The sequence below is a fragment of the Ranitomeya variabilis genome, chromosome 6 (assembly GCF_051348905.1).
Source record: "Ranitomeya variabilis isolate aRanVar5 chromosome 6, aRanVar5.hap1, whole genome shotgun sequence".
NCBI lineage: Eukaryota > Metazoa > Chordata > Amphibia > Anura > Dendrobatidae > Ranitomeya > Ranitomeya variabilis.
In genome coordinates this window covers 327,652,361-327,675,202 of record NC_135237.1, presented here as the reverse complement: position 1 = coordinate 327,675,202, position 22,842 = coordinate 327,652,361, and positions in this window count along the sequence as shown.

Here is a 22,842-nt window from a genome sequence, read left to right as displayed (position 1 = left end):
GGTTTAGCAAATTTGAGGTCCACTTACTACATAGCAGAAGACAGAAAGGACACTTTCATGGTCAGCTGAAAACCCTATCAAAACACCATCCAGGAATTACTTTAAAACTCTGGCATTAACTCATAACACCAGAGTGGCAATTCCTGTTCACAAGAGCTTTCCAGACACAGTAACGAAACTTCAGCTGTGAACTGGAACAAAAATGCAAAAACAAACATGGACAAGAGTCCAACTTATCTAGTAGTTGTCTAGGAGCAGGAACAAGCACAGAGAGGCTTCTGATAACATTGTTGACCGGCAAGCAACTAACAGAGCAGCAAGGTTATATAGCGACTCCCACATCTTGATGGGAACAGGTGAACAGAGAAGATGACAACACCAGTTCAATTCCACCAGTAGCCACCGGGGGAGCCCAGAATCCAAATTCACAACAGTACCCCCCCCTCAAGGAGGGGGCACCGAACCCTCACCAGAACCACCAGGGCGATCAGGATGGGCCCTATGAAAGGCACGAACCAGATCAGAGGCATGAACATCAGATGCATTCACCCAAGAATTATCCTCCTGGCCGTATCCCTTCCACTTGACCAGATACTGGAGTCTCCGTCTGGAAACACGAGAGTCTAAGATTTTCTCCACAACGTACTCCAACTCACCCTCAACCAACACCAGAGCAGGAGGCTCAACGGAAGGCACAACCGGTACCTCATACCTGCGCAATAATGACCGATGAAAAACGTTATGAATAGAAAAGGATGCAGGGAGGTCCAAACGGAAGGAAACAGGGTTAAGAATCTCCAATATCTTATACGGGCCGATGAACCGAGGCTTAAACTTAGGAGAAGAGACCCTCATAGGGACAAAACGAGAAGACAACCACACCAAATCCCCAACACAAAGCCGAGGACCAACACGACGGTGGCGGTTGGCAAAAAGCTGAGTCTTCTCCTGGGACAACCTCAAATTGTCCACCACCTGTCCCCAGATCTGATGCAATCTCTCCACCACAGCATCCACTCCAGGACAATCCGAAGTTTCCACCTGACCAGAGGAAAATCGAGGATGAAACCCCGAATTACAGAAAAACGGGGACACCAAAGTGGCAGAGCTGGCCCGATTATTGAGAGCGAACTCCGCCAATGGCAAAAAAGCAACCCAATCATCCTGGTCAGCAGACACAAAACACCTCAGATATGTCTCCAGGGTCTGATTAGTCCGCTCGGTCTGGCCATTCGTCTGAGGATGGAAAGCGGACGAAAAAGACAAATCTATGCCCATCCTAGCACAGAATGCCCGCCAAAATCTAGACACGAATTGGGTCCCTCTGTCAGAAATGATATTCTCAGGAATACCATGCAAGCGAACAACATTTTGAAAAAACAGAGGAACCAACTCGGAAGAAGAAGGCAACTTGGGCAGAGGAACCAAATGGACCATCTTAGAGAAACGGTCACACACCACCCAGATGACAGACATCTTCTGAGAAACAGGCAGATCTGAAATAAAATCCATCGAGATGTGCGTCCAAGGCCTCCTAGGAATAGGCAAGGGCAACAATAATCCACTAGCCTGAGAGCAACAAGGCTTGGCCCGAGCACAAACGTCACAAGACTGCACAAAGCCTCGCACATCTCGTGACAGGGAAGGCCACCAGAAGGACCTTGCCACCAAATCCCTGGTTCCAAAAATGCCAGGATGACCTGCCAACGCAGAAGAATGAACCTCAGAGATGACTCTACTGGTCCAATCATCAGGAACAAACAGTTTATCAGGTGGGCAACGATCCGGTCTATCCGCCTGAAACCCCTGCAAGGCCCGCCGCAGGTCTGGAGAAACGGCTGACAATACCACTCCATCCTTAAGGATACCTGTGGGCTCAGAGTTACCAGGCGAGTCAGGCTCAAAACTCCTAGAAAGGGCATCCGCCTTAACATTCTTAGAACCCGGTAGGTATGACACCACAAAATTAAACCGAGAGAAAAATAATGACCAGCGCCCCTGTCTAGGATTCAGGCGCCTGGCGGTCTCAAGATAAATCAAGTTTTTGTGGTCAGTCAATACCACCACCTGATGTCTGGCCCCCTCAAGCCAATGGCGCCACTCCTCAAAAGCCCACTTCATGGCCAAAAGCTCCCGATTCCCAACATCATAATTCCGCTCAGCGGGCGAAAATTTACGGGAAAAGAAGGCACAAGGCCTCATCACGGAGCAGTCAGAACTTTTCTGCGACAACACTGCCCCAGCTCCGATCTCAGAAGCGTCGACCTCAACCTGAAAAGGTAGAGCAACATCAGGCTGACGCAACACAGGGGCAGAGGAAAAACGGCGCTTAAGCTCCCGAAAGGCCTCCACAGCGTCAGGGGACCAATCAGCAACATCAGCACCCTTCTTAGTCAAATCGGTCAATGGTTTAGCAATATCCGAAAAACCAGCAATAAATCGACGATAAAAGTTAGCAAAGCCCAAAAATTTCTGAAGACTCTTAAGAGAAGAGGGCTGCGTCCAATCACAAATAGCTTGAACCTTGACAGGATCCATTTCAATGGAAGAGGGAGAAAAAATATATCCCAAAAAGGAAATCCTCTGCACCCCAAAAACACACTTAGAACCCTTCACACACAAAGAATTAGACCGCAAAACCTGGAAAACCCTCCTGACTTGCTGGACATGAGAGTCCCAGTCATCCGAAAAAATCAGAATATCATCCAGATACACAATTATAAATTTATCCAAATAATCGCGAAAAATATCATGCATAAAGGACTGGAAAACTGACGGAGCATTTGAAAGACCAAAAGGCATCACTAAATACTCAAAGTGGCCCTCGGGCGTATTAAATGCGGTTTTCCACTCATCCCCCTGCCTGATACGCACCAAATTATACGCCCCACGAAGGTCAATCTTAGAGAACCACTTGGCCCCCTTTATGCGAGCAAACAAATCAGTCAGCAACGGCAATGGGTATTGATATTTTACAGTGATTTTATTCAAAAGCCGATAATCGATACATGGTCTCAAAGAGCCGTCTTTTTTTGACACAAAGAAAAAACCGGCTCCTAAGGGAGATGACGATGGACGAATATGTCCCTTTTCCAAGGACTCCTTTATATATTCTCGCATAGCAGCATGTTCAGGCACAGACAGATTAAATAAACGACCCTTTGGGTATTTACTACCCGGGATTAAATCTATGGCACAATCGCACTCTCGGTGCGGAGGTAATGAACCAAGCTTGGATTCTTCAAAGACGTCACGATAGTCAGACAGGAACTCAGGAATTTCAGAGGGAATAGATGATGAAATGGAAACCACAGGTACATCCCCATGAGCCCCCTTACATCCCCAGCTCAACACAGACATAGCTTTCCAGTCGAGGACTGGGTTGTGAGATTGCAGCCAAGGCAATCCCAGCACCAAATCATCATGCAGATTATGCAGCACCAGAAAGCGAATAATCTCCTGGTGATCCGGATTAATACGCATAGTTACTTGGGTCCAGTATTGTGGTTTATTATTAGCCAATGGGGTGGAGTCAATCCCCTTCAGAGGAATAAGAGTCTCCAAAGGCTCTAAATCATACCCACAGCGTTTAGCAAAGGACCAATCCATAAGACTTAAAGCGGCGCCAGAGTCGACATAGGCGTCCGTAGTAATAGATGACAAAGAGCAAATCAGGGTCACAGATAGAATAAACTTAGACGGTAAGGTGCAAATGGAAACAGATTTATCAAGCTTTTTAGTGCGCTTAGAGCATGCTGATATAACATGAGTAGAATCACCACAATAGAAACACAACCCATTTTTCCGTCTAAAATTCTGCCGCTCGCTTCGGGACAGAATTCTATCACACTGCATACTCTCTGGCGACTTCTCAGTGGACACCGCCAGATGGTGCACTGGTTTGCGCTCCCGCAAACGCCTATCGATCTGAATAGCCATTGTCATGGACTCATTCAGACCCGCAGGCACAGGGAACCCCACCATAACATCCTTAATGGCATCAGAGAGACCCTCTCTGAAAGTCGCCGCCAGGGCGCACTCATTCCACTGAGTAAGCACAGACCATTTACGGAATCTTTGACAGTAAATTTCCGCTTCATCTTGCCCCTGAGATAGGGACATCAAAGTTTTTTCTGCCTGAAGCTCCAAATGAGGTTCGTCATAAAGCAACCCCAAGGCCAGAAAAAACGCATCCACATTGAGCAACGCAGGATCCCCTGGTGTCAATGAAAAAGCCCAGTCTTGAGGGTCGCCCCGGAGCAAGGAAATCACAATCCTGACCTGCTGTGCAGGGTCTCCGGCAGAGCGAAATTTCAGGGACAAAAATAATTTGCAATTATTTCGAAAATTCTGAAACCCAGATCTATTCCCCGAGAAAAATTCCGGCAAAGGAATTCTCGGCTCAGATACAGGTGCATGACAAACAAAGTCTTGCAAATTTTGTACCTTCGTGGCGAGATTATTCAAACCTGCAGTCACACTCTGAAGATCCATTACAAACAGGTGGACACAGAGCCATTCAAAGATTAGAAGGAGAAAAAAAAAAAAAAAAAAAAATTCTCAGCAGACTTCTTATTTCTCTCCTTTCTCAGCCAAGGATTTTAACCCTTTAGTAGGCCGGTCAAACTGTCATGTTCTCAATGGCAAGAGAACATAGCATCAGCATATATAGGAACTAGCTCTTGGAAGATGGAAACTGAGCTGACCATGAACTAAACCTAACGCACAACTAGCAGTGGCCGGGTAGCATGCCTACGTTGATTCTAGATGCCCAGCACCAGCCGGAGGACTAAATAATGCTAGCAGAGGAAAATATTAGTCCTAGCTCACCTCTAGAGAAATACCCCGAAAGGAGACAGAGGCCCCCCACATGTATTGGCGGTGAATTAAGATGAAATTACAAACGTAGTATGAAAATAGGTTTAGCAAATTTGCGGTCCACTTACTACATAGCAGAAGACAGAAAGGACACTTTCATGGTCAGCTGAAAACCCTATCAAAACACCATCCAGGAATTACTTTAAAACTCTGGCATTAACTCATAACACCAGAGTGGCAATTCCTGTTCACAAGAGCTTTCCAGACACAGTAACGAAACTTCAGCTGTGAACTGGAACAAAAATGCAAAAACAAACATGGACAAGAGTCCAACTTATCTAGTAGTTGTCTAGGAGCAGGAACAAGCACAGAGAGGCTTCTGATAACATTGTTGACCGGCAAGCAACTAACAGAGCAGCAAGGTTATATAGCGACTCCCACATCTTGATGGGAACAGGTGAACAGAGAAGATGACAACACCAGTTCAATTCCACCAGTAGCCACCGGGGGAGCCCAGAATCCAAATTCACAACAGAACTGCTGCTCCTTGAGTTTAGCTGTAGCAGCTGCTTTCACTGATCATCTCTCCTGGCTTTGCTATTTAACCTGGCTCTGGTCTTTAGTTCATGCCAGCTGTCAATGTTTCTGGTTTGGATTCAGATCTCTCCTTGGATTTCTCTGATGGCCTGTCCATTTCAGCAAAAGATAAGTTTTTGCTAGTTCTTTGTTGTCCATTTGCTTTGGACTTTATTGCTCAGCTCATGTTATGTTTCCTTTTGTCCAGCTTGTCATTATGATATATTCAGGCTAGCTGGAAGCTCTGGGGAAGCAGATTTGCCCTCCACACCGTGAGTCGGTGTGGAGATCATTTTTGTAAACTCTGCGTGGATTTTTAGTTTTTAATACTGACCGCACAGTATCCTTTCCTATTCTGTCTATTTAGATTAGTATTGGCCTCCATTGCTAAAATCTGTTTTCATTTCTGTGTATGTTATTTCCCTCTCCACTCACAGTCAATATTTGTGGGGGGCTATCTTTCCTTTTGGGAATTTCTCTGAGGCAAGATAGCTTTCTGTTTCCATCTTTAGGGGTAGTTAGTTCTCAGGCTGTGACGAGGTGTCTAGGGAGAGACAGGAACACTCCACGGCTATTTCTAGTGTTGGTGTTAGGATTAGGAACTGCGGTCAGTAAAGATACCACCTCCTCAGAGCTTGTCCCATGTTGCTCTTTAACCACCAGGTCATATCAGTGTTGCTCCTTAACCACCAGGTCATAACAGATCATGGTTTTAATATTTTATTTTAACTATGTTTTTTTTGTTTAGTATATATTTTATCAAGGAACATTGTTCTAAATATCCCATTATGAATCTGATAGCATGGATATCCTTTCGATCACCTCTAGCTGTTCAAAACAGCTGACATGTCCCTGGAAAGATGTGGGCTTACTGCCGGAGCCCACCTCAAAGCGAGTGACTCTGACATCGGCGTACTATTTCGCCTGATGTAGGAAAGGGGTTAAACTACATAGTTATAGATGTACCAAAGTGTGTGGTTTGTTCTTTTGCTTACTAGCTATCATGAGGCAGAGCTTTTGTTTAATGACTATTGTTTCTGTGTTTTTCAGTCTTTCCCAGCATTAATATGGACTTTAGAGCCCGTGATGGTGCATGACTCTCACAAATAGATGATGTGTTTAACCCCTTAATCCCGTATGACGTACTATCCCATCGAGGTGACCTGGGACTTAATTCCCAGTGACGGGATAGTATTTCATATGCAATCGGCCGCGCTCACGGGGGGAGCGCGGCCGATCGCAGCAGGGTGTCAGCTGACTATCGCAGCTGACATCCGGCACTATGCGCCAGGAGCAGTTACGGACCGCTCCTCGCATATTAACCCCTGGAACACTGCGATCAAACATGATTGCAGCGTTCCGGGCGCATAGGGAAGCATTGCGCAGGGAGGGGGCTCCCTGCTTGCTTCCCTGAGACCCTCAGTACAAGGCGATGTGCTCTCCTTGTACCGAGAGTCTCCTCCTTGCAGGCTCCGGATCCAAAATGGCTGCGGGACTACTTCCGTGTCCTGCAGGGAGGTGGCTTACAAGCACCTGCTCAGAGCAGGCGCCTGTAAGCCTGGAGCAGTGCACGTCAGATCGCTGATCTGACACAGTGCTCTGCAATGTATCAGATCAGCGATCTGTTACTATATAGTGATGTCCCCCCTGGGACAATGTCATAATGTTAAAAAAAAATATTTAGATGTGTAAAAAAAATTCCTAAATAAAGAAAAATAACAAATATTGTTCCCATAAATACATATCTTTATCTAAATTAAAAAAAACAAAACAATAAAAGTACATATATTTAGTATCGCTGCGTCCATAATGACCCGTCCTATAAAACTGTCCCACCCTTCAGTGACCACCGTAAAAAAAAAAAGAGGCAAAAAACAACGCTTTATTATCATACTGCCGAACAAAAAGTGAAATAACACGCAATCAAAAAAACAGATATAAATAACCATGGTACCGCTGAAAATGACATCTCGTCCCGCAAAAAACGAACCACCATACATCATCATCAGCAAAAAATTAAAAAAGTTATAGTCCTCAGAATAAAGCGATGCAAAAATAATTATTTTTTCTATAAAATAGTTTTTATCGTATAAAAGCGCCAAAACATAAAAATAAATATATAAATGAGGTATCGCTGTAATCGTACTGACCTGAAGAATAAAACTGCTTTATCAATTTTACCAAACATGGAACGGTATAAACGACCCCCCCAAAAGAAATTCATGAATAGCTGGTTTTTGGTCATTCTGCCTCACAAAAATCAGAATAAAAATCGATCAAAAACTGTCACGTCCGAAAATGTTACCAATAAAAATGTCAACTCGTCCCACAAAAAACAAGACCTCACATGACTCCGTGGACCAAAATATGGAAAAATTATAGGTCTCAAAATGTGGAGACAAAACTTTTTTGTATAAAAAGCGTCTTTTAGTGTGTGACACCTGCAAATCATAAAAATCCGCTATAAAAATGCTTTAAAAGTAAATCAAACCCCCCTTCATCACCCCCTTAGTTAGGGAAAAATAATAAAATTAAAAAAATGTATTTATTTCTATTTTCCCATTAGGGTTAGGGTTAGGGTTAGGGTTAGGGCTAGGGTTAGGGCTAGGGTTAGGGTTGGGGCTAAGGTTGGAGCTAAAGTTAGGGTTAGGGTTGGGGCTAAAGTTAGGGTTGGGGCTAAAGTTAGGGTTGGGGCTAAAGTTAGGGATAGGGTTGGGGCTAAAGTTAGGGTTAGGGTTGGGGCTAAAGTTAGGGTTGGGGTTTGGATTACATTTACGGTTGGGATTAGGGTTGGGATTAGAGCTAGGGGTGTGTCAGGGTTAGGGGTGTGGTTAGGGTTACCATTGGGATTAGGGTTAGAGGTGTGTTTGGATTAGGGTTTCAGGTGGAATTGGGGAGTTTCCACTGTTCAGGCACATCAGGGGCTCTCCAAACGCGATATGGCGTCCGATCTCAATTCCAGCCAATTCTGCGTTGAAAAAGTAAAACAGTGCTCCTTTCCTTCCGAGCTCTCCCGTGCGCCCAAACAAGGGTTTACCCCAACATATGGGGTATCAGCGTACTCGGGACAAATTGGACAACAACTTTTGGGGTCCAAGTTCTCTTGCTATCCTTGGGAAAATAAAAATTTGGGGGGCTAAAAATTTTTGTGGGAAAATTTTTTTTTTTATTTTCACGGCTCTGCATTGTAAACTGTAGTGAAACACTTGGGGGTTCAAAGTTCTCACAACACATCTAGATAAGTTCATTGGGAGGTCTAGTTTCCAATATGGGGTCACTTGTGACTTGTGGGGGGTTCCTACTGTTTGGGTACATCAGGTGCTCTGCAAATGCAACGTGACGTCTGCAGACCAATCCATCTAAGTCTGCATTCCAAATGGCGCTCCATCCCTTCCCAGCTCTGCCATGCGCCCAAACAGTGGTTCCCCCCCACATTTGGGGTATCAGCGTACTCATGATAAATTGTACAACAACTTTTGGGGTCCAATTTATCCTGTTGCCCTTGTGAAAATACAAAACTGGGGTCTAAAAAATTATTTTTGTGAAAAAAAAAAGAATTTTTATTTTCACAGTTCAGCATTATAAACTGTAGTGAAACACTTGGGGGTTCAAAGTTCTCACAACACATCTAGATAAGTTCTTTGGGAGGTCTAGTTTCCAATATGGGGTCACTTGTGGGGGGGTTTTACTGTTTGAGTACATCAGGGGCTCTGCAAATGCAACGTGACGCCTGCAGACCAATCCATCTAAGTCTGCATTCCAAATGGCGTTCCTTCCCTTCCAAGCTCTGCCATGCGCCCAAACAGTGGTTCTCTGTTGTGAATTTACCTTTTGGCTCCCTCTAGTGGCTACTAGTGATTTTACTCTGGGTATGTCTATCATCCCTTGTATGCTCACCTGGGTCGTTAGGTCAGGGGTGTTGCTATATAAGCTCCCTGGACCTTCAGTTCAATGCCTGGCAACGTTGATATCAGAGCTAATCTGTAGTGCTCTTGTCTACTGATCCTGGTTCCTGCGTGATTAAGCTAAGTCCGCTTTCTTGCTTTTTGCTATTTGTTTTTGTTTGCATTTTTGTCCAGCTTGTTCATTATCTGTATCCTTTCCTTGCTGGAAGCTCTAGGGAGGCTGGAGTTCTCCCCCCGGCCGTTAGACGGTTCGGGGGTTCTTGAATCTCCAGTGTGGAATTTTGTTAGGGTTTTCGTTGACCATATAAGTTATCTTACTACATTCTGCTATTAGTAAGCGGGCCTCTCTTTGCTAAACCTAGTTCATCTCTGTGTTTGTCATTTCCTCTTACCTCACCGTTATTATTTGTGGGGGGCTTGTATCCTACTTTTGGGGTCTATTCTCTGGAGGCAAGAGAGGTCTTTGTTTTCCTCTTCTAGGGGTAGTTAGTCCTCCGGCTGGCGCGAGACATCTAGCGACCAACGTAGGCATGTTCCCCGGCTACTTCTAGTGTTGGCGTTAGGAGTAGATATATGGTCAACCCAGTTACCACTGCCCTATGAGCTGGATTTTTGTATTTCGCAGACTTGCTGATATCTCTGAGACCCTCGCCATTGGGGTCATAACAGTTTGCCAGGCCAGTATTAAATGTTAAATGCATTGCAGAAGCGGGATTATAAGAAAGAAAGTTCTGAGTTTTTTTTTCTCTCTCTCATTTTTTTTTCTTTTCCCCTTTAACTCTGAGTGGCTTGTGTTTGCTGCAGACATGAATGTCCAGACCTTGATTACAAGTGTGGACCAGCTTGCTGCTCGTGTGCAGGGCATACAAGATTATGTTATCAGAAATCCTATGTCAGAACCTAAGATACCGATTCCTGAACCATTTTCCGGAGACCGATTTAAATTTAGAAATTTCAGGAATAATTGTAAATTGTTTTTGTCCCTGAGACCCTGTTCATCTGGAGACTCCGCTCAGCAAGTAAAAATTGTTATTTCTTTTTTACGGGGCGACCCTCAGGATTGGGCCTTCTCGCTGGCGCCAGGAGATCCGGCATTGGCTGACATTGATGCGTTTTTTCTGGCGCTCGGTTTGCTTTATGAGGAACCCAATCTTGAGATTCAGGCAGAAAAAGCCTTGCTGGCGATGTCTCAGGGCCAGGACGAGGCCGAAGTGTATTGCCAAAAATTTCGGAAATGGTCCGTGCTGACCCAGTGGAACGAGTGTGCATTGGCTGCAAATTTTAGAAATGGCCTTTCTGAAGCCATTAAGAATGTGATGGTGGGTTTTCCCATTCCCACAGGTCTGAATGATTCTATGGCCCTGGCTATTCAAATCGACCGGCGGTTGCGAGAGCGCAAAACCGCAAATCCTCTCATGGTGTTGTCTGAACAGGCACCTGATTTAATGCAATGTGATAGAATCCTGACTAGAAATGAGCGGAAAATTCATAGACACCAGAATGGCTTGTGTTACTACTGTGGTGATTCTACACATGTTATCTCAGCATGCTCTAAACGTCTTACTAAGGTTGTTAGTCCGGTCGCCATTGGTAATTTGCAACCTAAATTTATTCTATCTGTAACTTTGATTTGCTCACTGTCATCGTATCCTGTCATGGCGTTTGTGGACTCAGGTGCTGCCCTGAGCCTTATGGATCTGTCATTTGCCAAGCGCTGCGGATTTGTGCTTGAGCCATTGGAAAATCCTATCCCTCTTAGGGGTATTGACTCTACGCCATTGGCAAAAAATAAACCGCAGTTTTGGACACAGGTTACCATGTGCATGACTCCCGAACATCGGGAGGTAATACGTTTTCTTGTTCTACATAAAATGCATGATTTGGTTGTTTTGGGTTTGCCATGGTTACAGACCCATAATCCAGTCTTGGACTGGAAGGCTATGTCAGTGTCAAGCTGGGGCTGCCATGGAATTCACGGAGATTCCCTGCCCTTGTCTATTGCATCTTCTACGCCTTCGGAAGTTCCGGCGTATTTGTCTGATTATCAGGATGTCTTCAGCGAGTCTAAGTCCAGTGCACTGCCTCCTCATAGGGAATGTGACTGTGCAATAGATTTGATTCCTGGCAGTAAGTTTCCTAAGGGGAGACTGTTTAATCTGTCGGTACCTGAACATACCGCGATGCGTTCATATATCAAGGAGTCTCTTGAGAAGGGGCATATCCGTCCTTCTTCTTCCCCTCTTGGTGCGGGATTCTTTTTTGTGGCCAAAAAGGACGGATCTTTGAGGCCTTGTATTGACTATCGGCTTTTAAATAAGATCACTGTCAAATTTCAGTATCCTTTGCCGCTGTTGTCAGATTTGTTTGCCCGGATTAAAGGTGCCAAGTGGTTCACCAAGATAGACCTTCGTGGTGCGTACAACCTGGTGCGCATTAGGCATGGCGATGAATGGAAAACCGCATTCAATACGCCCGAAGGTCATTTTGAGTACTTGGTGATGCCATTTGGGCTCTCTAACGCACCTTCAGTTTTTCAGTCCTTCATGCATGACATTTTCCGGAAGTATCTGGATAAATTTTTGATTGTTTATCTGGATGATATTCTGTTTTTTTCTGATGATTGGGACTCGCATGTGGAGCAGGTCAGGATGGTTTTTGAGATTCTGCGTGAAAATTCTTTGTTTGTAAAAGGCTCAAAGTGTCTCTTTGGTGTACAGAAGGTTCCCTTTTTGGGGTTCATTTTTTCCCCTTCTGCTGTGGAGATGGATCCAGTCAAGGTCCGGGCTATTCATGATTGGACTCAACCCTCGTCAGTTAAGAGTCTTCAGAAGTTCTTGGGTTTTGCTAACTTCTACCGTCGTTTTATCGCAAATTTCTCTAGCGTTGTTAAACCGCTGACGGATATGACCAAGAAAGGCTCTGATGTAGCTAACTGGGCTCCTGCTGCCGTGGAGGCTTTCCAGGAGTTGAAATGCCGGTTTACTTCGGCGCCTGTTTTGTGCCAGCCTGACGTCTCACTTCCCTTTCAGGTTGAGGTGGATGCTTCGGAGATTGGGGCAGGGGCCGTTTTGTCGCAGAGAGGCCCTGGTTGCTCTACTATGAGACCTTGTGCCTTTTTCTCTAGGAAGTTTTCGCCGGCAGAGCGAAATTATGATGTGGGCAATCGGGAGTTGTTGGCCATGAAGTGGACATTTGAGGAGTGGCGTCATTGGCTCGAGGGTGCTAAGCATCGTGTGGTGGTCTTGACTGATCACAAAAATTTGATGTATCTCGAGTCTGCTAAACGCCTGAATCCTAGACAGGCCCGCTGGTCATTGTTTTTCTCCCGTTTTGACTTTGTGGTCTCGTATTTACCAGGTTCTAAGAATGTGAAGGCCGATGCTCTGTCTAGGAGCTTTGTGCCTGATGCTCCTGGAGTCGCTGAACCTGAGGGTATTCTTAAGGAAGGAGTTATCTTGTCAGCTATTTCTCCAGATCTGCGACGTGTGTTGCAGAGATTTCAGGCTGGTAGGCCTGACTCTTGTCCACCTGACAGATTGTTTGTGCCTGCTAAATGGACCAGCAGAGTCATTTCCGAGGTTCATTCCTCAGTGTTGGCAGGGCACCCGGGAATTTTTGGCACCAGAGATCTGGTGGCCAGGTCCTTTTGGTGGCCTTCCTTGTCAAGGGATGTGCGGTCATTTGTTCAGTCCTGTGGTACTTGTGCTCGAGCTAAGCCTTGCTGTTCTCGTGCCAGCGGGTTGCTCTTGCCCTTGCCTGTCCCGAAGAGACCTTGGACACACATCTCTATGGATTTCATTTCGGATCTTCCGGTGTCTAAGGGCATGTCTGTCATCTGGGTGATATGTGATCGTTTCTCCAAGATGGTCCATCTGGTTCCTTTGCCTAAGCTGCCTTCCTCTTCTGATCTGGTTCCTGTGTTCTTCCAGAACGTGGTTCGTTTGCACGGCATTCCTGAGAATATTGTGTCGGACAGAGGATCCCAGTTTGTTTCCAGGTTCTGGCGATCCTTTTGTGGTAGGATGGGTATTGATTTGTCGTTTTCCTCCGCTTTTCATCCACAGACTAACGGACAAACGGAACGAACTAATCAGACTCTGGAGGCGTATTTGAGGTGTTTTGTCTCTTCTGATCAGGATGATTGGGTGACCTTCTTGCCGTTGGCTGAATTTGCCCTTAATAATCGGGCTAGTTCTGCCACCTTGGTTTCGCCATTTTTCTGCAACTCCGGTTTCCATCCTCGTTTTTCCTCGGGACATGTGGAGCCTTCTGACTGTCCTGGAGTGGATTCTGTGGTGGATAGGTTGCAGCGGATCTGGAATCATGTGGTGGACAACTTGAAGTTGTCACAGGAGAAGGCGCAGCGTTTTGCCAACCGCCGCCGCGGTGTGGGTCCCCGACTTCGTGTTGGGGATTTGGTATGGCTGTCTTCTCGATTTGTTCCTATGAAGGTCTCCTCTCCCAAATTTAAGCCTCGATTCATTGGTCCTTACAGGATATTGGAGATCCTTAATCCTGTGTCCTTTCGCCTGGATCTTCCGGTGTCGTTTGCCATTCACAACGTATTTCATAGGTCCTTGTTGCGGCGGTACGTTGTGCCTGTGGTTCCTTCTGCTGAGCCTCCTGCTCCGGTGTTGGTTGAGGGCGAGTTGGAGTACGTGGTGGAGAAGATCTTAGATTCTCGTATCTCCAGGCGGAGGCTTCAGTACCTGGTCAAGTGGAAGGGCTATGGTCAGGAGGATAATTCCTGGGTGGTCGCCTCTGATGTGCATGCGGCCGATTTAGTTCGTGCCTTTCACGCCGCTCATCCTGATCGCCCTGGTGGTCTTGGTGAGGGTTCGGTGACCCCTCACTAAGGGGGGGTACTGTTGTGAATTTACCTTTTGGCTCCCTCTAGTGGCTACTAGTGATTTTACTCTGGGTATGTCTATCATCCCTTGTATGCTCACCTGGGTCGTTAGGTCAGGGGTGTTGCTATATAAGCTCCCTGGACCTTCAGTTCAATGCCTGGCAACGTTGATATCAGAGCTAATCTGTAGTGCTCTTGTCTACTGATCCTGGTTCCTGCGTGATTAAGCTAAGTCCGCTTTCTTGCTTTTTGCTATTTGTTTTTGTTTGCATTTTTGTCCAGCTTGTTCATTATCTGTATCCTTTCCTTGCTGGAAGCTCTAGGGAGGCTGGAGTTCTCCCCCCGGCCGTTAGACGGTTCGGGGGTTCTTGAATCTCCAGTGTGGAATTTTGTTAGGGTTTTCGTTGACCATATAAGTTATCTTACTACATTCTGCTATTAGTAAGCGGGCCTCTCTTTGCTAAACCTAGTTCATCTCTGTGTTTGTCATTTCCTCTTACCTCACCGTTATTATTTGTGGGGGGCTTGTATCCTACTTTTGGGGTCTATTCTCTGGAGGCAAGAGAGGTCTTTGTTTTCCTCTTCTAGGGGTAGTTAGTCCTCCGGCTGGCGCGAGACATCTAGCGACCAACGTAGGCATGTTCCCCGGCTACTTCTAGTGTTGGCGTTAGGAGTAGATATATGGTCAACCCAGTTACCACTGCCCTATGAGCTGGATTTTTGTATTTCGCAGACTTGCTGATATCTCTGAGACCCTCGCCATTGGGGTCATAACAGTTCTCCCCCACATACGGGGTATCAGCGTACTCAGGACAAATTGGACAACAACTTTTGGGGTCCAATTTCTCCTGTTACCCTTGGGAAAATACAAAACTGGGGGCTAAAATTAATTTTTGTGGAAAAAAAAATATTTTTTATTTTCACGGCTCTGCGTTCTAAACTGTAGTGAAACACTTGGGGGTTCAAAGTTCTCACAACACACCTAGATAAGTTCCTTGAGAGGTCTAGTTTCCAATATGGGGTCACTTGTTGGGGGTTTCTACTGTTTGGGTACATTAGGGGCTCTGCAAATGCAACGTGACGCCTGCAGACCAATCCATCTAAGTCTGCATTGCAAATGGCGCTCCTTCCCTTCTGAGCTCTGCCATGCGCCCAAACAGTGGTTCCCCCCCACATATGGGGTATCAACGTACTCAGGACAAATTGGACAACAATTATTGGGGCCCAATTTATCCTGTTACCCTTGTGAAAATACAAAACTGGGGGCTAAAAATCATTTTTGTGAAGAAAAAAAAAAAATTATTTTCCCGGCTCTGCGTTATAAACTGTAGTGAAACACTTGGGGGTTCAAAGCTCTCAAAACACATTTAGATAAGTTCCTTAGGGGGTCTACTTTCCAAAATGGTGTCACTTGTGGGGGGTTTTAATGTTTAGGCACATCAGGGGCTCTCCAAACGCGACATGGTGTCCCATCTCAATTCCAGTCAATTTTGCATTGAAAAGTCAAACAGCGCTCCTTCCCTTCTGAGCTCTGCCATGCGCTCAAACAGTCGTTTACCCCCACATATGGGGTATCAGCGTACTCAGGACAAATTGCACAACAACTTTTGTTGTCCAATTTCTTCTCTTACCCTTGGGAAAATAAAAAATTGGGGGCGAAAAGATCATTTTTGTGAAAAAATATGATTTTGTATTTTTACAACTCTGCATTATAAACTTCTGTGAAGCACTTGTTGGGTCAAAGTGCTCACCACACATCTAGATAAGTTCCTTAAGGGGTCTACTTTCCAAAATGGTGTCACTTGTGGGAGGTTTCAATGTTTAGGCACATCAGGGGCTCTCCAAACGCAACATGGCGTCCCATCTCAATTCCAGTCAATTTTGCATTGAAAAGTAAAATGGTGCTCCTTTCCTTCCGAGCTCTGCCATGCACCCAAACATGGTTTCCTCTGAGCTGGAAGCTGAAATCCATACTTTTCAGTCCTTGGCTCCTTCCAATACCCCTGAATGCAAGCTGTTTGTCCCTGTGTATCTCAGATTATGCCTTTTGCAAGATTTCCATGATTCTGTGTTGAGTGGTCATCCAGGGGTCACTGCAACCCCGAAGGTAGTTGCTAGATACTGTTTTGGTGGTCCGCCATGCATAAGGATATTAGAGATTTTGTGTCAGCTTGTGAAACTTGTGGGCGCTCCAAAGTACAGCATTGCGGATTATACGTCTGATGACACATTATATATCTGTTCTCAGGACACTTTCCACTCAGCTCCTGCTCCACGCTGCCTACTGTACGAGGGGTACATGTACATTATATGGTTATTTAAGGTCACATCTCCCCCTCTATACACATCAGTGTGGATTAGGCTACTTTCACACTTGCGTCATGTGATGTCCGTCGCAATGCTTCGTTTTTGGGGAAAAAACGGATCCTGCAAATGTGCCCGCAGGATGCGTTTTTTGCCCATAGACTTGTATTGCTGACGGATCGCGACGTATGGCGATAGGTTGCGTCCGTCGTGCACTGGATGCGTCGTGTTTTGGCGGACAGTAAGCACAAAAAAACGTTCAAGGGAACGTTTTTTCGTATGTCGCCCCCTCCTCCCCGGACTTCAGAATGGGCAGCGGATTCGTTGAAAAACTGCATCCGCTGCCCACGTCGTGCCAAATTTTCATAACGTTCGTCGGTACGTCATGCCGACGCTTAGCTGACGTAAGTGTTATGATCCGGTGACCTTGGAGCAGCATGAGACTTTCTCTGGAGAAGGTGGAACCTGTACTGACCGCAAACCCTAAACTTAACACCGCAACTAGAAGTAGCCATGGGATGTACCTAACAATCCTAGACACCTCGACACAGCCGGAGGACTAAATACCCCTATAGATAGAAATGGGAATACTATCTTGCCTCAGAGTAAATCCCCAAAGGATAGACAGCCCCCCACAAATATTGACTGTGAGAGGTGAGGAAAAACACACGCAGACTGAAAACAGGATTTAGCAAAGGAGGCCACTCTAGCTAAATAGAAAAGGATAGGACAGAATACTATGCGGTCAGTATTAAAACACTAGAAAATATCCACAGCAGAAAATACCAAAACTCCACACCTAACTAAAGATATGGAATGTATATCTGCATCTCCAGAGAATCCAACTTGACTGAATAAACCCTTACACAGACTTAGTTGGACAAGAAAAAACATTGAAAAGCACTGAACTGTAAGGCCCACAGCATGTGGGCTGCAGAAACAAAAACCAGAACTTATCTTTGCTGATTTGGGCAGCAGGGCAGGAGAAACCAGACAGAGATGTGAAACCTCCAAGAATAATGGACAACTGGCAAGGACTAATGGATCCTGCACACCTAAATGTGTGCGAACTCCGCCACCGGCAAGAAAGCCACCCAATCATCCTGATCAGCAGACACAAGGCATCTCAAATAAGTCTCCAAAGTCTGATTAGTTCGCTCGGTCTGGCCATTTGTCTGAGGATGGAATGCGGAAGAAAAAGACAAATCAATGCCCAGCCTAGCACAAAAGGCTCGCCAAAACCTAGAAACAGAAAGGCTGTGATGGCTAGCACTCAACAAAAGTTGAAGTGACGGTGCTAGTGAAAGGAACCAAAGGTTCCGAAGCTACTAGGTATGAAGATCACTGCACACGTACAAGTTGAAGATATGCTTCAAGTAGAAATATATTTATTTATAGTGTTTTTTTTGACAAAGCGACTGGTAAGTGTTGACGTTTCGGCTGATACATAGCCTTGGTCACAACGTCCCTGGAAAAGATACAGATATTTACAATTAGGTATATACAATGATTGGTGCACACAAATATATCAAAAAGTGTACATTTATACACAATATATACAATGTTTCTGAGGTTGTGATATTCATGTACAGAGTAATAGCTCTGTGTGACCATGTAACGAGATGTCCTAGGAAAAAATATGCAGATAATGAAGCAATAAGACGTATATAATCAGAGAGATTAGTCTAGGGAAATGCATATAGAGATGTATGTACATCGATGTGTGTGCTTAGAATAGTCTATGTAATACAATATAATATATTATATATTGATTTCGTAAGGCAATCAGGTGGCCTACCAAATTTGAAGAGTCTGTCTTGGTTTGAGATAGTGATGATGTGGGACTGCAGAATGTTGTATCCTGTTAGAGATGAAATAGAAGCATGTATACGTGGATGCCCAAAGGGTCAGATGATGTATGTATACATGTGAAGGGGTAACTAGGACCTACCCTGACAGTATGGTTGGCGTATATCGTGGGATATTCTATGCCTCGTGGGGCAAGATCCATACAATGATTTGTAAGAGTGAGGATAGAAATCTTGTGCCAGGGGCCTGTTGGGAGGTATAATGGTAAGATCACCTAAAAATAGTGGAATCAGAATGTATCGTGTAAGGTATGGTACGAACCTACCCTGATGGTGTGTTTAATGGCAATATGCCATGGAGACTTCTCTGTCTCAATGATGTGGAATCCAGATGCCAGTAGGCGGGTTGAGATTATGCTCCACAGGGGGAAGTTCAGCGTTTATCCGGCATTTGCTGTGAATATCAGGAGTATGACATAAGTAACCGTGGAGTAAACTTAGCTAGAGGTAATGTCGGTATACTTAGCTTGTGGCTGTGACTCACGTCCATAGGTGGCGCAGAGGTGCGAGGCTTACACAATACATTCTGATACATCATCTGACCCTTTGGGCATCCACGTATACATGCTTCTATTTCATCTCTAACAGGATACAACATTCTGCAGTACCACATCATCACTATCTCAAACCAAGACAGACTCTTCAAATTTGGTAGGCCACCTGATTGCCTTATGAAATCAATATATAATATATTATATTGTATTACATAGACTATTCTAAGCACACACATCGATGTACATACATCTCTATATGCATTTCCCTAGACTAATCTCTCTGATTATATACGTCTTATTGCTTCATTATCTGCATATTTTTTCCTAGGACATCTCGTTACATGGTCACACAGAGCTATTACTCTGTACATGAATATCACAACCTCAGAAACATTGTATATATTGTATATAAATGTACACTTTTTGATATATTTGTGTGCACCAATCATTGTATATACCTAATTGTAAATATCTGTATCTTTTCCAGCGACGTTGTGACCAAGGCTATGTATCAGCCGAAACGTCAACACTTACCAATCGCTTTGTCAAAAAAACCACTATAAATAAATATATTTCCACTTGAAGCATATCTTCAACTTGTACGTGTGCAGTGATCTTCATACCTAAAACCTAGAAACAAACTGGGAACCTCTGTCGGACACAATATTCTCTGGAATACCATGCAAACGAACCACATGCTGGAAAAACAACGGAACCAAATCAGAAGAGGAAGGCAATTTAGGCAAAGGCACCAAATGAACCATCTTAGAGAACCGGTCACAAACAACCCAGATAACCGACATCTTCTGGGAAACAGGAAGATCAGAAATGAAATCCATAGAAATATGCATCCAGGGCCTCTCAGGGACCGGCAATGGCAAAAGTATCCCACTAGCACGGGAACAACAAGGTTTGGCCCGCGCACAAGTCCCACAGGACTGCACAAAAGAACGCACATCACGTGACAAAGAAGGCCACCAAAAGGACCTACCAACCAAGTCTCTGGTACCAAAAATACCAGGATGGCCAGCCAACACAGAGCAATGAACCTCAGAAATCACTCTACTAGTCCATCTATCAGGAACAAACAGTTTCCCCACTGGACAGCGGTCAGGTTTGTCAGCCTGAAATTCCTGAAGAACCCGTCGCAAATCAGGGGAAATAGCAGAAAGGAACACCCCTTCTTTCAAAATGCCGACCGGTTCAAGGACCTCAGGAGAATCAGGCAAAAAACTCCTGGAGAGGGCATCAGCCTTAATATTCTTAGAACCCGGAAGATACGAGACCACGAAATCGAAACGGGAAAAAAACGAGGACCATCGAGCCTGCCTAGGATTCAGCCGTCTGGCAGACTCGAGGTAAATCAGATTCTTATGATCGGTCAAGACCACAATACGGTGCTTAGCTCCCTCAAGCCAATGTCGCCACTCCTCAAACGCCCACTTCATAGACAACAACTCCCGATTGCCGACATCATAATTGCGTTCAGCAGGCGAAAACTTACGGGAAAAGAAGGCACACGGTTTCAAAAAGGAACCAACAGAATCCCTCTGAGACAAAACGGCCCCTGCCCCTATCTCAGAAGCGTCAACCTCAACCTGAAACGGAAGAGAAACATCCGGTTGACGCAACACTGGGGCAGAAGTAAATCGGCGCTTAAGCTCCTGAAAGGCAGAGACAGCCGCAGAGGACCAATTTGTCACATCAGCGCCTTTCTTCGTCAAATCGGTCAAGGGTTTAACAACACTGGAGAAGTTAGCAATGAAACAGCGATAAAAATTAGCAAAGCCCAAAAATTTCTGAAGGCTCTTCACGGATGTGGGTTGAATCCAATCATGAATGGCCTGAACCTTAACCGGATCCATCTCTATAGATGAGGGAGAAAAAATGAAGCCCAAAAAAGAAACCTTCTGAACTCCAAAGAGACACTTAGACCCCTTCACAAACAAAGCATTATCACGAAGGATTTGAAATACCATCCTGACCTGTTCCACATGAGACTCCCAATCATCGGAAAAAATTAAAATGTCATCCAAATATACAATCATGAATTTATCAAGATAAGTCCGGAAGATATCGTGCATGAAGGACTGAAAAACAGAAGGAGCATTAGAGAGCCCGAATGGCATCACCAGGTATTCAAAATTACCTTCAGGCTTATTAAACGCAGTTTTCCATTCATCACCCTGCTTAATACGAACAAGATTATATGCCCCCCGAAGGTCAATCTTCGTAAACCAACTAGCCCCCTTAATCCTAGCAAACAAATCGGAAAGCAGAGGCAAATGGTACTGAAACTTGACCGTGATCTTATTCAAGAGGCGATAATCAATACAGGGTATCAGGGAACCATCCTTCTTAGCAACAAAAAAAAATCCCGCTCCCAATGGTGAAGAAGATGGCCGAATACGCACTTTCTCCAAAGACTCCTTAACATAACTCCGCATGGCGGTTTGTTAAGGCACAGATAGATTGAAAAGTCGACCCTTAGGAAACTTACAGCCTGGAATCAAGTCAATCGCACAATCACAGTCCCTATGCGGTGGAAGGGCACTGGACTTGGGCTCATCGAATACATCCTGAAAATCAGACAAAAACTCTGGAATTTCAGAAGAGGAAGAAGAGGAGATTGACATCAAAGGGACGTCATTATGAACCCCCTGACAACCGTAACTAATCACAGACATAGACTTCCAATCCAACACAGGATTATGTACCTGCAACCACGGAAAACCCAGCACGATAGCATCATGCAAATTATGCAACACCAGAAATTGACAATCTTCCTGATGGGCTGGCGCCATGCGCATGGTCACCTGTGTCCAAAACTGAGGCTTATTTTTAGCCAAGGGTGTAGCATCAATGCCCCTTAAAGGAATAGGGTTCTGCAAAGACTGCAAGGAAAAACCACAACGCCTGGCAAACTCAAAGTCCATTAAGTTCAGAGCGGCACCTGAATCCACAAACGCCATGACAGAAACTGACGACAATGAGCAGATCAAGGACACAGATAACAGAAATTTAGGTTGTACAGTACTGATGGTAAATGAACTAGCGATCCTCTTTGTACGTTTAGGACAGAGCGAAATGACATGAGAAGCATCACCACAATAAAAACACAACCCATTTTGACGTCTGAATCCTTGCTGTTCCGTTTTAGACAGAATCCTATCACACTGCATTGGCTCAGGCATCTGCTCCGAGGATAACGCCATAGCGCGAACAGATCTGCGCTCCCGCAAGCGCCGATCAATCTGAATGGCCAAAGACATAGAATCACTCAGATCGACAGGCGTGGGAAACCCCACCATAACATCTTTGACGGATTCAGAAAGACCCTTTCTGAAAATTGCCGCCAAAGCATAATCATTCCATTTAGTCAACACAGACCATTTTCTAAATTTCTGACAGTACAATTCTGCCGCTTCCTGACCCTGAGACAGGGCCAACAAGGTCTTCTCTGCTTGATCCAAAGAATTTAGTTCATCATATAATAATCCTAGAGCCTGAAAAAAGGCGTCAATATTAAGCAACGCCGGATTCCCTGATTCCAGGGAAAATGCCCAATCCTGAGGATCGCCACGCAGCAGGGAGATGACAATTTTAACCTGCTGAATGGAATCACCAGAGGATCGAGGTTTTAGAGCAAAAAAACAGTTTACAGTTGTTTTTAAAACTCAAAAATTTAGACTGGCACCAAAAAACAAATCAGGAGTAGGAATCTTAGGTTCTAAAACTGGAGTCTGAACAATATAATCTGAAATACCGTGTACCCTAGCAGCAAGCTGGTCTACACGAGAAGCTAATCCCTGAACATCCATGCTAGCAAAAAACTCCTCAGCCACGCAGAGGTAAAGAGGGAAGGAAAGACAAAGCAGACTACAGAAAAAAAAAATGGCTCAACACCTCCCTTCCCTTCTTCTGAGATGCATTTAACTCATTAGTGGCTAGTTGTACTGTTATGATCCGGTGACCTTGGAGCAGCATGAGACTTTCTCTGGAGAAGGTGGAACCTGTACTGACCGCAA